Here is a 15,635-nt window from a genome sequence, read left to right on the forward strand (position 1 = left end):
AGGCCTCTACTCCCGCCACCGCATCCCAGTCTGCCTCGTATGATGAGGCTGATAGTGCTGACTCTACTCCCGTACCCCAGACTGGCGTCTCCGCCCCGATTGCTGATCAGCCCAACCGGTGTTGTGTTGAGGGGTAATATCAAGTACACACTGACGTCAAGCTACCGAATGACAAGGGGTTCATGGCTCGGGCCCTAACACTAGAGCGGCGGGTTCTTACGGGAGTCTCCCCACCATGACGGCTATTCAAGAAATATTCACCAGGCATCGACTGGAGTGGACGTCTCGGGATGTAGGCCACTACGGTGAGGAGATGGTTCGAGAGTTCTACGCCTCCTATGTGGTGACTCTCCGATCTCAGCTAGACAGGCGGGCAGCCCCCACTAAACATGCTCCTTTAGATTACGTCCGAGTTCGCTGCAAGCGGGTTGACATTTCCTTGCCGGCTATCCGCAGGTTTCTCTATGGCGCGGATGTTGATGCTACCGAGACACCTCTCACCGCTGAGTTCAACTATTGATGGAAGTTGATTAAAGATAGCCAGTTCCAGAGTGAGCCAGAGGTGAGAGAGACCACCAAGCGGTGGATTGCACAGTACCTCTCCGTAGATGGTAAGGCTGCCGATTGGGTGCGGGAGCCCAAGGGGAGTATCAAGAAGGCCAACCTCACCTTCACAGCCAAGTTCCTATGGCTATTGGTCCGACACTGCCTTTCCTTCACTGCTGCTAATAATATTGTAACCTAGGATCATGCAGTGCTGATGGCTGCCATGATTGTGGGGTTCGAGGTGGACTTCGCATGGCTATTACAGGCAGTGATGCACGAGAGGAACTTTAAGGCCAGTACTACTTATCCATTCCCGTTCATGCTTTTTGCATTGTGCTGTTTAGCAGGAGTACCCGTGTGGCACATTGATGTGATCAAGACCCTGCTTGGCCAAGTTGATATCGGTCTCATCCGGGATGAGGCCAATGAGTTGGATCCCAACAGAGGGCCCCATATAGAGGTGCAGTCGCTAGGTTAAAACCTGGAAGCCATGGTAGAGCAGTCCCAAGGGGATAATTGGTCTACATCTGAGCCTACCGACACCACTCTGGTTGAGTCTATTCCTGGTGGTAGCACCGCTCCGAGCTCCTCCAGCTCCATTCCATCTGCTACACTAGTCCCACTAGCTAGGGTCCAGAAACTAGAGGCCTAAATGTCCACACTTCTGCATCATATCCAGCCTTGGATGCAGAGGTCCATTGCTGAGGCAGAAGAGCACATAGAGAGGAATATGGCCCAGCACACTGAGCGGAAGATCATGGAGGTCCACCAGCGTTAGGATGCATTTGAGCTGCGGGGTCTCGCTCGGCCAGCCCCTACAGTGGATGTGACGACTCTCCAGGATTCTGTGGAGAGTCTGAGAGCCGACTTGGACACTATACTGGAGGCTCGAGTGCCTGAGTCTGAGGCTCCTTCGGCAGAGCCTGCTGAGGACACGATGTTGGCTGCCCTGTTCTCCACCAATGATGTGCCACCACCTCCACCACGAGAGCGTGCCAAGAGGCACCATATTAGAGATGAGAATGAGTCCCGGTCTCGGAAGAAGGAGCGCCATGAGTTGGAGGCTGCGAGGAGAGCCTCGCTTATTGATGAGGAGGCCCGCCAGTTGAGGGCTATAGAGTTGGCTGGTGGGGCATCTAGTTCTAGAGTTGCAGAGGCTAAGAGGAGATCTCCTTGGGAGGGATGTAAAGGAGCCATATGTCACGGGTTCGATTCTCCCTTGAGGCTGCATGCCAATAAGAGGGGATTAAAAGAGCGAATGGCCGCCCATGGCAGAGACAATACCTGAATATGTGGATCCCGAGGGGGTTGTCACAGTCAATCATTAGCCTAAATAACAGAAAACCGAATGAAATTCATCCCTTCTTGATCCAAATGATTTGAGCTTAAAATAGACCTTTCTTTTTCACTCCAACTGATCTTTTCTGGGAACAATGTTTTATCTCTAGTCCCTCCTTGGACATGTGCACCTCAAGTTATGCCAAAAGCATAAGTTGAGGGTGGCTAATGTAGAAAACAACCTTGTCGTGACCCTGAACCAACTTTGGTTATTGTGTACCTTGACTCATGGCAAAGCCATGAGTTGAGGGTGGCTATTATGAGGCATGCTCCGGAAAGTGGGGTTAAAATAACAAAGAGAGAGAAAGAACAAAAGAAAAGTGACTCAAGAAAAGTTGAAAGAAAAGTGAAATAAAAAAAATATATTTGAAAATGTGAAAATACAAGCAAGAAAAGAAAATAGTCACTTACACAAAAGAAGAAAGAAAGGAGAATAGAAAGGTCAAAGAATACAAGAAAATTAAGTAATAGGGCGGAATAAAATGATAAAAAGGTAAGACGCTTAGCCGTTATGTCAAGGAGGTCAATAAGTAACTAAAATACATCCAAATGTACCCTACCTTACCCTGAGCTTAAGTTACAAGCTAAGAAAGTCCTATCGTGATCCCATGAGTCTATTATGGTGAACTTGAAGCAGTGAAAATAAGGACAAGCCTATCGCAATATGTATAAATGAGGTGTGAAGTTGTTCTGAGAGTGAGTGTTGAAAAATAATCTTTATACTCAAACTAAAATCACTGTGTGAAAAATGAGGATCTTGTTTTGAAGTGAGGACACTAGTTGCAATACCGGAAAATTAGTACCTTGGGAGAGATCAAAGAGGATAGGTGTCGGTATATGGTGAGTCTGTGTTATGGTCTGATCTGCATGAGCAAGTCTAATAGTGATAGCATGCATAAACATAATGAAAATAATTAGGATTGATAGCCAGATGATTGCAAAAGGCTAAAATAAGGATACTCTTGTACAAAGATTTTGTGGTGAGTCATAGTGCGTCGCTTGAGGACAAACAACGAATTTAAGTTGAGAGTGTTGATGTACCGTGGTTTTATGGTACTTTTAATGCTTTTTCCTTAATTTTAGTGTGTGTCTAAGGCTCTTTTGTATTGGTTTTAATGTAGTTTTCGTTTTGTTTGCAGGAAATCTGTCCAGAAGGAGAACGTGGGATAATTGTGCTGAAAATTGCAGAAGTGACGACCTATGGAGCCATCGACGGTCCGTCGTGACCTCGACGGTCCGTAGGTGGCCACCGTCGTACGAAGAAAAAGGCTGCTAAAGGAATTTGGGGAATTCTGACTAAGTGTGGGGCTAAGGAGGCTCTCGACGGACCGTCCTGCACATCCGTCAATGTTAACAGAATGTAGCCCCAGTACCCATCTTCAAAAGATTCTAAGTATGGAGAACGGAAGCCATCGACGGACCGTTGTGCACGCAACGGACCGTCATCCATGTACATCGATGGTAACAGAAAGTTGGTGAAGAAAACAACATAAAAAGAAGTTAAGTATGGAACGACGAAGGGCCTTGACGGTCCGTCGGTCCAGTCGTCGACTCAGACACGTTTTTTGTCAAGATTTTACTTAAATAGATTTCCCTTTTTTGTTAGGACTCTATTATTATAAATACTTGTAAAAACCTCATTTTTGGGGTTAGACTCTTGGATATTTTTCATATTTCATTGTTCTAGTTGTGAACTTGTGATTTTGGGGACCATGGGCAATTAACAAGGTAAAAATTAGCTAAAATAATAATCCTAGAATAATGTCTTGTATGTATTGATAATTCTTTCGTTTAGAAGTCTTTTTAAGGAGTGCAGGCGTTAGAACTCTCCTTGTTTCTACTTGCCAGACTAAGGAGGTAGATAATAAGAAAAGAATTATCAACGTAGATTTAGTATATAGTATCTAATAGGCTAGTGTCGATTGGTGCGAAGTAATAACTAAGCCATACATCGATTATCATGCTTAATATGAGGTAAAGGTAAGGTTTAGTAAAACATACACACGTAGCCGGATCAAGGTGCGGAGTAAAATTTTCTAGTTGCCGGACCAAGGAATTAGGGATAAATAACTTACCACTTTGCATGCAAGATACTATGAAAGGATTGTTATAGCTAGAATTACCACGTTATGAACCTGTGGGGAACACTTAACCCCTTACTCTCATTACTTGATAAAAATCAAATCTTTAAACCTGTCACTTGTTTATTTAGAAATAGCTAAGTACATTTATTGCTTAAAACCTCCCGTGTTTGTAACTTGTTTTCGGAAAGGACTTGACTAAATAGAAGTAATACTATGTTAAAGTTAAGTCTAAATCATTTTCCTCGTGGGATCGATCCCAACCTCATAGTTGAGATCTTTACTTGATACGATCGCTTATACTTCTTTTCGAGAAGTAAATTTGAGCTTATCAATATCGTAAAAAATTACTTAAATTTATTACAAATAAATATTTTATTAATGGAGGATTATTTATAACAAAAACTCTTCATAATTTTTTTATTTATTTATCTCACTTATAATAAAAGGAGAAACATAATTTATTTATTTTTGACTTTTTAAAATTTAAATAAATTATTTTATTGTAAAAATGTATTACTTTATTTATACAAATAAATTTTTTATTAACGTAGTTACATTTATAAAAAAAAAACTCTATATATTTTTTCCTATTTGTTTATCTCACTTCTAATCATGAAATCATAGTAATTTTTTTTGACATTTTAAGTATTTTTGTTTTTATTTTTTAATTTATTTACTAGGAGTTACTATCCATGACTTTTCCCTCTTTAATTTTTACTTTTAATAATATTCATAACTCTCATAATTTTTATGTCCATAACCTCCAAATTAAGTCTGTAAGTTTATGATATCTTATGGTATTCCTTTATTTTGTCTATAAATTTATATTAGTTTCATAAAGATTCTCATTCACAATTATCCTTTCTCTTTTCACCATATAGGTTTGGTTTGTAACAAAAAAGAAGTACATGAAGGTATGAAATATTTCATTGCAAGTTTTTATTTTTTATTTCCTCTATTTTTGTCTATATAAATTTGTATTTGGTTTGTGAATGAAACTAACATGTAACAAAAAAAAGTACATGAAGTTAATAAATATATCATTCTCAAGTCCTTATTTTTTCATTTCCTTTCTTTTGTCTATATAAATTCATATTTATTTTCATGAAGATTCACATACAAAGTTATAATTTCTCTTCCTCATCATAATTGTTTGTGAATTAACTAATATGTAACAAAAAAAGATATATGAACGTAAGAAATATTTCATTATAAAGTCTTTATTTTTATTTTTATGTACTTAGACATGCTTTCTTAATATATATTTTTTATTTTTGTATCTAATTTATCAAGTAAGTGTGATTAAAAAAATCTCTGTAATTCTTAACAATGTGTTGTTCGTATGCAATTGCTCTTTCTAATAGTTAGTTTTACAGATATAATATAGTTTGCTTATAATATTTGTTAGATTTCAAGAAATAATTATTATTTAGTATTGTTGGTACTATTGAAAAGATAATATACAAATATAGTTTATATTTCGTTCTTTCTTTTGACATTATTATTTTTAATTGATATATGATTTTTTTTATTCAGTTGATTGCATATATTGAAGAGTTTATGGATCAAAACATGATAGCGGATCTCGTTGCAAAGGAAAATGGTAGAAGGGGGGAAAATGAAGCATAATTAGAGATTATTTTTTCACTTTGAATTGTATTAGCAACTTAGTTATTTTTGCTAGAGTTTTTTAAATTTTGATTTATATAAATAATTTAGCTAAATGTATTATATTGTCAATGCTAATCATTTGATCCTTTAGTATTGTACTTTCTCTTTGTTATGGAAAAAAAATAATATAAATATTTCATTTTAACAACAACAAAAAATTTATGATGATTAGTTTCTTTTTTATTATAAATATAAAAGTAATTGAAAAATAAAATATCATTTTCATGATGTCATTTTTTTTCATATGTAACAATCTATAACCGTTCTTTTTGCTTTGAAATGTATTAATAATTTTTATGTAGTCGCTAATTATTATATTTTCTCTGTTCATTTTTTGTATTTTCATCCTTACTTTTATTTATTTATTTTACAAATAAAATCAATACATAATTAGTAATACATTTAATGTCTATTAAAATTATACATTTGAATTGTTTATAACTCATGTCTCTTCATCTTACTTGTAACCTTGATAATAAATATTATTCGTAACTTTTATATGTTTCATTTTTCATAAGTCTTATAAGTATTTAATTAATGTTTACAAAGTTATAATAAGCAAATATAATGATAAAATAAAAAAAGTCAACTTTGTTTCGACGAAATCAGAGTTTGAATAGAACATTAGTACTCCTACAAAAGATAGAGAAAATTAAAACATATAAAATATTTTCAACCTAATACAATCTATTGTTATTTCAACATACTATCTCTTATTCCATTTACTTTACCACGGTGAATATTTTGTTCTAATATATGCATATACAAAATAAATAAATATATTTTATATGTTTTAAAAAAAGTCTATGATATCATAAACGAGGAGAAATATTAATATTATCTTTATATTCAATACTAACCTAAATATTACATATTTTATATTATTATCTTATAAATATTTTATATAGTAGAAATATAATTTAAAACATTCAAAGTGCATGTTGGGTACTAAACGGGCTTTCAAAAGGAGCAGGCCTGTACTCCTAATTGGATTAACCTGAGTTACGAAACTCCAATTCAACGCCGCTTCACATGGCTTCTTCTTCTTCTTCCGTTTATCGACGACTTCACGGACTCTTCACCGGGAAACGCAAAGTCAGTGTAAAGCTGAAAACTGAACAGCCCCAAACAACTTCCTTCAAACCAACATCCAAACTTTCTGAAAAACATAAAGTTCAAAGCATTGTTGACAACTTCAAAAAATCATCCGAATCTCCTAAATTCCGAAACCGTTGCGCCAACTATACAGCCGCTATTCGCCGCCTTGAATTCAATTCTTCTGCTACCGAAGACATTTTTGAACACCAAAAACAATACCCGGAAATCAGCAATGAGTTCTTTGTCAGCCGTCTCATACTCTTATATGGTACAGCAAAACTGCATGAACATGCCCGTGAATTGTTCGACGAAATGCCAAACCTAAAATGTCAACGAACAGTCTTTTCTTTCAATGCCCTTTTAGAGGCCTACTCAAGGGCAGAGAAGTACGATATAATCAGTATTATTTGTTTTGTGAATTACCTGAGGAGCTATATATAGAGCCTGACGTAGTGTCCTATAATACTTTGATTAAGGCATTATGGAAAGCTGGTTCTTTGGATTCTGCTCTCAGTGTAATGGATGAGATGGAAAAACACGGAATTATACCTGATAAAGTGACTTTCAATATGATTTCAAATACGTATTATGAAAGTAAAAAGTTTTCTGAAGCTGAAGATTTGTGGGTATTGATGCAAAACAAGAATATCGATGTTGACTTGGGACTTACACCGTTAGATTACAAGAATTGATTGCGAATAACCAGGTTAACGAGGCGATTGAACTGTTTGAGGAGATGGGGAAGAAAGACATCATCCCAGCTTTCAGTTATAACATTATGATCAAAATGTATGTGGATGATACGAACTAGGAGGAGGCAAAAAGATGGTATGTGAAAATGGTGGAAAATGGACGTTATCCGGATAATGCAACATTTGAGATGCTCATTTCTTTTGCTTGGTACAAGGATAATCTTGATTTTGCGCTTGAAATGTATAAGAAAGCTATTGCTTCAAAAGTTGCTATTTGTAATGCAACAATTCAGAGGGTAGTCAATGTCTTGGCAGAGCATTCCAAGCTTGAAGATGCGCTGGAGTTGGTGAACTTGGCCAAATCATATAAGCTATCCCACTCCCGATCCCAATCGCAGTATAAACTTTCGCTACCTTCTCTTTAATAGTTACACATTTTATGCGGTAGTTTACTTGCACTACTGTTTCTGTTGAACTATATTTTTAGGATTTGTTGGTGAGTTTTATGAATTACCCTTCAAGATTGAAGAATATAAGGCTTGAGGAATGCTAATGAATATGTTGCTTACAGCAATTTAGTTCCTTTTTACATATTGTTAGTAATTTAGCATTTTTAATATTAATAAAATGCTTTATTTGTATTGTTACTATGTCATTAGTGGACAGTTAATTGCATAGTGTATTTAAGTGACACAAGTGGGCATTACATAATATGTTATATGGTGCATTATGGTGCATTACATCCTTGTGTCAGTTTTTGACTTTATTGTTATTCTTGTGAACGTTTGAGTGATGGCCGTTCACCAACCCTTTCATTTGCACGTTGGTGCATTGGTTGTCAACCCATTACTTCAATCTTAATTCCTCCATTATACCTTGTAACATATGTAACTCCTAAGGTCAGTATCTTCACTATTTGCTACACCATTATCTTCCTATTCGTTGCTTAGGAAGATTTCTTGTAGTATAAATAGTGGTGGTCTCCATTTGGTTAAAAACACACAACACACAAGAGAAAACATAGAGTGAAAGAGTTAGTCTAAAAGAGAGTTCTTATTATTTGAAGGGATGTGTTCTTTTTTGTGGAGCTTTGAACTCAACTCTTGTCTAGAGTTGTTGAGTTATAATTTGTGAAGGCTGTTGTATCTTGAAGGGGACAAGTCAAAGAGGATTATTGCTGGAACGGTGAAAAACATTTGTTGCAGTGCGCTTGAATCTCCTTAAAGAGAGCGAGATATTCGTGTCTCAGCCTGAAGAGATCTTATTTCTTCATTTCATTTTCAGTTTTAATCTTGTAAATTTTTTTTGTTATATTGTAAGTTTTCACTAACAATTTTAAGGAGACTCAACATGGCTACAATTGAAAAAACCGCGGATGTCAAGATGGGAGACCTTAACAAGCCATTTCGGTTAATGGTAACCATTTTAAGAGATGGAATAGTAAAATACTTTTCTACTTGAGTCTTCTCAATGTTTCTTATGTGTTAATTGAGAAAATCCTAATAAAGAAGACATCACATCTATGAATGATGATGAAACTATTTCTCATCTAGAGAAAGTGAAAAAGTATAATGGTGATTCCTATAAGTGTCGATATTATCTTCTTAATTGTCTATCTGATAATTTTTATGAATATTATGATAGAACTTACTCTAGTGCAAATAAATTTGAAAAGCATTGCAGAGCAAGTATGATACCGAAGAGGCTGAAGCGAAAAAATATGCGCCTAGTAGATTTTAACAATCAGTGGTAGATCAAGCTCATGACTTCATCATGATTGTTGGAGAGTTTAAGTTTGAAGAGGTTAAAATTGGAGATTACCTTATTGTTTGTGGCATAGAAAATAAACGTCCACCTTCTTGGAAGGAATTTCAAAAAACTATGCGCCACAAACAAAAGGAAACTTCTCTTGAAACCTTGATAATGAAAATCCGCATGGAAGAAGAAGCAAGGGGGTAACATGAACTTTTACAAACAGAAGAGAACAACATCACAACGAAAGTAAATTTAATTACATCGAATAATGCTACTCTTGAAACTTATAAAAATACTTCTTTGAAGCCTAAGAAGAAAAAATTCAAGAAAAATAATGGTAGACCTCCCAAGAAAAATAATGGTGTCACCAAGCACAAAATCAACAAGTTCAAGAAAAGGGACCATGCTTTGTTTGTGGCAAGAATGAGCATATTGCTTGATTCTGTAAATTCCGAAAACGTGGTCCTAACCCTCGGGCAAACGTTACTAAAAAATCTTTTGTGACGGTGATTACCGACATAAACATGGTTGAGAATGTTGATGGATGGTGGGCTGATTATAGTGCGAACCGTCATGTCTATTATGACAAAGACTGGTTTAAAAAATATACTCATTTTGAGGAGCCCGAAACCATCATGTTTGGTGATTCTCACACTACTCAAGTGCTTGGAAAGGGAGATGTCGAATTGTGTTTTACTTCTGGAAGGGTATTAACTTTAAAAGATGTACTTTAAACTCCTTCTATGAGAAAAAAATTTGATGTCTAGTTTTTCTTCTCAGTAAAGCAGGCTTTAAACAGATTATTGAATCTGATCAATATGTAATAGTGAAGAAAGGTATTTTTGTGGGGAAGGGGTATGCATGTGATGGATATTTAAGTTGAATGTTGAAATGAATAAAACTTCTACTTCTATTTATATGCTTTCTTCTAACAATTTTCGGCATGCTCATTCGTGTCATATTAATGATCGCTATGTTGCAATCATGAGTAGTTTAGGATTAATCCCAATGGTTAAAAAGAATTTTGAAAAGTGTGAGGCTTGTAGTAAAGTTAAAATCACTAAAAGGCCTCATTTTCAAGTTGAAAGAAAAACTGATTTGTTAGAATTAGTTCATACTGATATTTGTGAACTTGGTGGAATTCTAACTTGTGGAGGTAATAGATATTTTATCATTTTCATTGATGATTTTTTAAAGTTACGTATGTTTACTTGATGAAAAATTAAAGTAATGCTTTTGAAAATTTCAAAACATATCTCCACGAGGTTGAAAATCAGTTTGGAAGAAAAATAAAAAGAATTAGAAGTGATAGAGGCCGTGAATATGAATCAAATGAGTTTAATTCTTTTGTTAGATCATTGGGAATAATTCATGAAACTCCTCCTCCTTACTCTCCTTCATCTAATGGAGTAGCAGAAAGGAAAAATAGAACTTTGGTTGAATTGACTAATGTCATGCTTATTGAGTCACATGCACCTTTGAATTTGGGGTGAAGCTATTTTAACTGCTTGTTATGTGTTGAATCGTATACCTCATAAAAAGTCAAAACTGACACCTTTTGAATTGTGGAAAGGCTTCAAGCCAAGTTTGAAATATCAAAGAGTTTGGGGTTGTCTAGCCTTTGTAAGGCTAATGGATCTCAAGATTACAAAGCTTGGTAAGAAAGTTACTACTTGTGTTTTTCTTGGTTATGCTTCAAATAGTACAACCTATAGATTTTTTAATCTTAAAGATAACATTATGATAGAATTAGGTGATGCTATTTTTAATGAAAATAAATTTCCTTTTGATACTAAAAATAGTGGGAGTCAAAGAATTGAACAAAATATTTTGTCACTATCTATTTCTTCTACTTCAACTTTGAAAAATAAAAAAGTTAATGATTTTGAGTTAAGAAGAAGTAAAAGAGCTAGAGCAGAAAAAGATTTTGGTCCAGATTTTTATGTGTTTAATATTGAAAATGACCCTCTAACTTTGAAATAAGCATTATCATCACATCATTCTATTTTTTGTAAAATGACTTTAAATGATGAAATGAAATCACTAATTTCTAATAAAACTTGGAAACTAGTTGATTTACCACCGGGTTGTAAAATTATTGGTTGTAAATGGGTCTTACGAAAAAAGTTGAAATCAGATGAATCTATTGATAAATATAAGGCTAGGCTAGTTACAAAAGGTTTTAAACAACTAGAAAATCTAGAATTTTTTGATACTTTTTCTCCGGTTACATACATAAGACTTTTAATTGCTATGGCTGCTATTTCTGATTTATAAATTCATCAAATGGATGTAAAAACTGTTTTTCTAAATAGAGACCTAAATGAAGAAATTTATATGGATCAACCCTAGTGTTTTGTTGAAGCAGGCCAAGAAAACAAAATATGTAAACTTACTAAATTCCTATATGACTTGAAACAGGCACCAAAGCAATGGTATGAAAAGTTTGATTTCTGCATGATTGAAAATGGTTTTAAAACAAATAAGTGTAATAAGTGCATATATCATAAGTTTTGAAATAATTCACGTATAATTATTTGCCTATATGTTGATGATTTGTTGATCTTTGGCTCTAACATGAATGTTATTGATGAACCTAAAATGTTCTTAGAAGCCATTTTGATATGAAAGATCTTGGTGAGACAAATTTTATTCTTGTAATAAAAGTAACAAGAACATGTGAGGTAATTTTCCTTGACCAGTCACATTATGTTGAGAAAATTTTGAAAAAATATAATTTCATGATTGCAAGCATGTTGCTAATTCTATTGATTCAAGTGTTCCCTTATTTTCGGTTGAAAGTGAAAATGATGTCATAAATCAAAATGAATATGCTAGTATAATCGGAAGTTTGAGATATGTGACTAATTGCACTAGGCCTGATATTGCATATGCAGTACGAGTACTTGGCAGGTTTACAAGCAAGCAAGGTATTGAACATTGGCATGATGTAACAAGAGTTATGATATATTAATTGGAATTAAAAATTGTGGTTTGTTCTTTAAAAAATATTCTGTTGTACTTGAAGACTTTTGTGATGCATATTGGAATACTTTATCAGGTGATTCTTGTTCTACCACTGGTTATATCTTTACTTTAGGTGGTGGTGTTTAGGAGATCGAAAAAACAAACTATAATTGCTAACTCCACCATGGAGACTGAACTAATTGCTTTAGCTTCAGCTAGTGAGGAAGCGAATTGGTTAAGAGATTTATTATTTCAAATACCTTATTTTGAAAAACCAATTCCTCCTATTTTAATTCATTGTGATAGCACCGCTGCAATTGGTAGAGTTCAAAACAGTTATTACAGCGGTAAATCGAGACCTATATGAGGAAGCACAGTAATGTAAGATCATATTTGACAAATGGTACCATTAATGTTGATTATGTCAAATCTTGCAGATCCTTTTACAGAAACCTTAACAAGAGAAAATGTCTGGATCACATAGAGGGAGATGGGATTGAAGCCTGTAAATCCTTGAGTCATATATGAGGAAACCCAACCTGGGGACTAGAGATCCTATAACCAGGTTCAAAGGGAAAAATTAATCATATTATAACTTGTTGTGAAAAATGCACTATCTTTTTATTCCCTCCCTATGATGTGAGTGCATTTTTTCCTGTAGTTTGTGAAGGTTGAGTTGATAAAACTCTTAATAATGAATATATGTAGCCCGTACGGGTGGAGTGTTGATATTACAGGAGCACTCTCGACAGTTTTAATCTATGTGACGTGTGGAAGTAGGTCGCTTCCTATGAGAATTAACTTATTCTCAAAAGCACTCATGAAATCTGGATAATACATGGCCATAACGTGCTATCTTTGAAGCTCATGTCAACACCTTGATTATTGTGTGTGAGCAGTGACATTTTATTTTCCTTAAGCAGTCATAGTTCAAGTCTGAGACCACTACGATTTTGGATTAAAAGTTACTATTTCACTAAGTGGAGGTTCAATGCAAAGCACACCTTCATTATGCATGGTAGTCTTCTTTCAGCTGATATACTCTCTTATACAATATTAAATTGAGTGGGTATTATTAATAATTTACCATTTTTAATATTAATAATATGTTTTATTTGTATTGTCACTATGTCAATTAGTGGACAGTTAATTGCATAGTGTATTTAAGTGGCAAAAGTGGCATTACATAATATGTTATATGGTGCATTATATCCTTGTGTCAGTTTTTAACTTTATCCTTGTGAACGTTTGAGTAATGGTCGTTGAGCAACCCTTTCATTTGGACGTTGGTGCATTGGTTTTCAATCCATTACTTCACTCTGAATTCCTCCATTATACCTTGTACCATATGTAATTCCTAAGGTCGTTATTTTCACTATTTACTACACCATTATCTTCCTATTCATTGCTAGGAAGACTTTTTGTAGTATAAATAGTGGTGGTCTTCATTTGGTTAGAAACACACAACACACAAAAGAAAACATAGAGTGAAAGAGTTAGTATAAAAAAGAGTTCTTATTAATTGAAGGGAGGTGTTCTTTTTTGTGGAGATTTGGATTCAACTCTTGTCCAGAGTTGTTGAGTTATAATTTGTGAAAGCTGTTGTATCCTGGAGAGGACAAGTCAAAGAGGACTATTGTTGGAACGGTGAAAAACATTTGCTGCAGTGGGCTTGAATCTTCTTAAAGAGAGTGGGATATCCGCGCCTCAGCCTGAAGAGATCTTATTTCTTCATTTTATTTTTCAGCTGTAATCTTGTAAACTGTTTTTTTGGTTATATTGTAAGTTTTCACTAACACATATTAGACCAAATTACCAGTTATAAATAAAACAAATGTAAAGAAATGAGATTGTCTCGTTATCTTTTCAAATTGAACAAGTATAGATTTGTACTAAATAAAAAAGTTACACATAAAGTCATTAAAAAATATGTTCATATTCTTCTCTTGTCAGTTCATAGTATGTGCAGAAATAATTTTTCTCCCGTGATAAGGCATCCAATAGCAACATAAAAAGCTTGAAAACCACGATACCCAATGGCAGCAACAAAGGAGCGCAAAAACGATACCCATTAGCAACGACAAAAGTGATTTCAACTGTTATTGCACTTCAAAACTATAAGGAATAATATTTCTAGAGATGAATTGAATTCAGAGAAAATACATATATAAGTAAGTAAATAATATTCTTTCTGTCAATTGCAAAGGTGAAGTTTTAAGCAATTTTTAAAATAATTCAAGTACCTTTTAATTCTTTTTCATTTTCATGCCATGTTTATGGGAGGAAAGATTAAATTTGCTTGAATTTTCTTATTCCTATGAACTAAGATGATAAATTGTGCGCATCCGTAACAAGAATTGTCAAAGATGACATTGATTTATGAATCACATCTTGTTTCTCCAAGTAAGACAAAATGGATAATTGTATGTTGCATCCAACTTTTTTGTGAATATCTTTTTCATTTGAATCTTGAATATTTTGTTGCTCAATAATATTTTCTGTCTGAAATGGTAAAAATTTATTAACAATAACAAAATAATTGATATGATAAGAAAGATATCAAAAGGATTAATCCACAAAGATAAGTTATTTTTACAACAAAAGAAGAAAAAGAACAACTATCGCATATGTAAGCATCATGAATTTACAGAGCGAAAGAAAAGTGGATCAGAAAAAAAAAGAAGAGGATCACGATAAATACTTTTTTTTTAGGAAATCAACAAATTCTACATTTATATATTTTACTATACCTCTCTATTTTTTTCATTGAACTGAAACCCCAATGTTAAATATTTATCAACAAACAAAAGATATAAATAAATAAGTAAATCCTTTTGACATGCCATTTGCACTCTGTCACAGCCAGTATGTAAAGTGAAACGATAGAACCAATAATAATATTTCACAGAAAAATACTCTTTAAATTCATTCGTAAAAAACATCCTAGAATCATAAGTGTGACAAAGATGAAATCAAATAAGATATGATTGTTTATGAATATCAACTATATGAAACTTATCATTGCAAAATCACCTAAAGCATCTATGAGGCAAAATGTTCAAAGGAATAGGTTGTCAAGAATTGTTACCCTTTAAAACTCAACTATGACTCTTCATTAGTGTGGGCGTGGTTATATGCACAAAATAAAGTTAATTACCTGTACTTTTAAAGAAAAACTAAGACACACTCTCATCTCTGGAATTCGATTCGAACCCATGCCGAATCACTTAAATAAACTATTCAACATTCTAATTTTTCATATATTAGATAAGACTTAAATTTTCAGGAAAAAATCAATTAATGAAATTTAAAATATAAAAGTAAAAATTTGTTTACATGTCTAAGAATTTTGGAATAATGAAAAATTAATATATGTATATATATATATGTGTGTGTGTGTGTATATATACACACACACACACACACACACACACATATAACATATATATGTATGTGTATATATATATATATATATATATATATA

General features: G+C 33.9%; 1 pseudogene; it reads left to right on the top strand.

Moving 5' to 3' along the window:
- Positions 1–6,588: 6,588 nt before the first annotated feature.
- LOC107004224 lies at positions 6,589–7,986 on the top strand (annotated as a pseudogene).
- The last annotated feature ends 7,649 nt before the right edge of the window (positions 7,987–15,635 follow it).

Source organism: Solanum pennellii, chromosome 11, assembly GCF_001406875.1.
Source record: "Solanum pennellii chromosome 11, SPENNV200".
Taxonomy (NCBI): Eukaryota; Viridiplantae; Streptophyta; class Magnoliopsida; order Solanales; family Solanaceae; genus Solanum; species Solanum pennellii.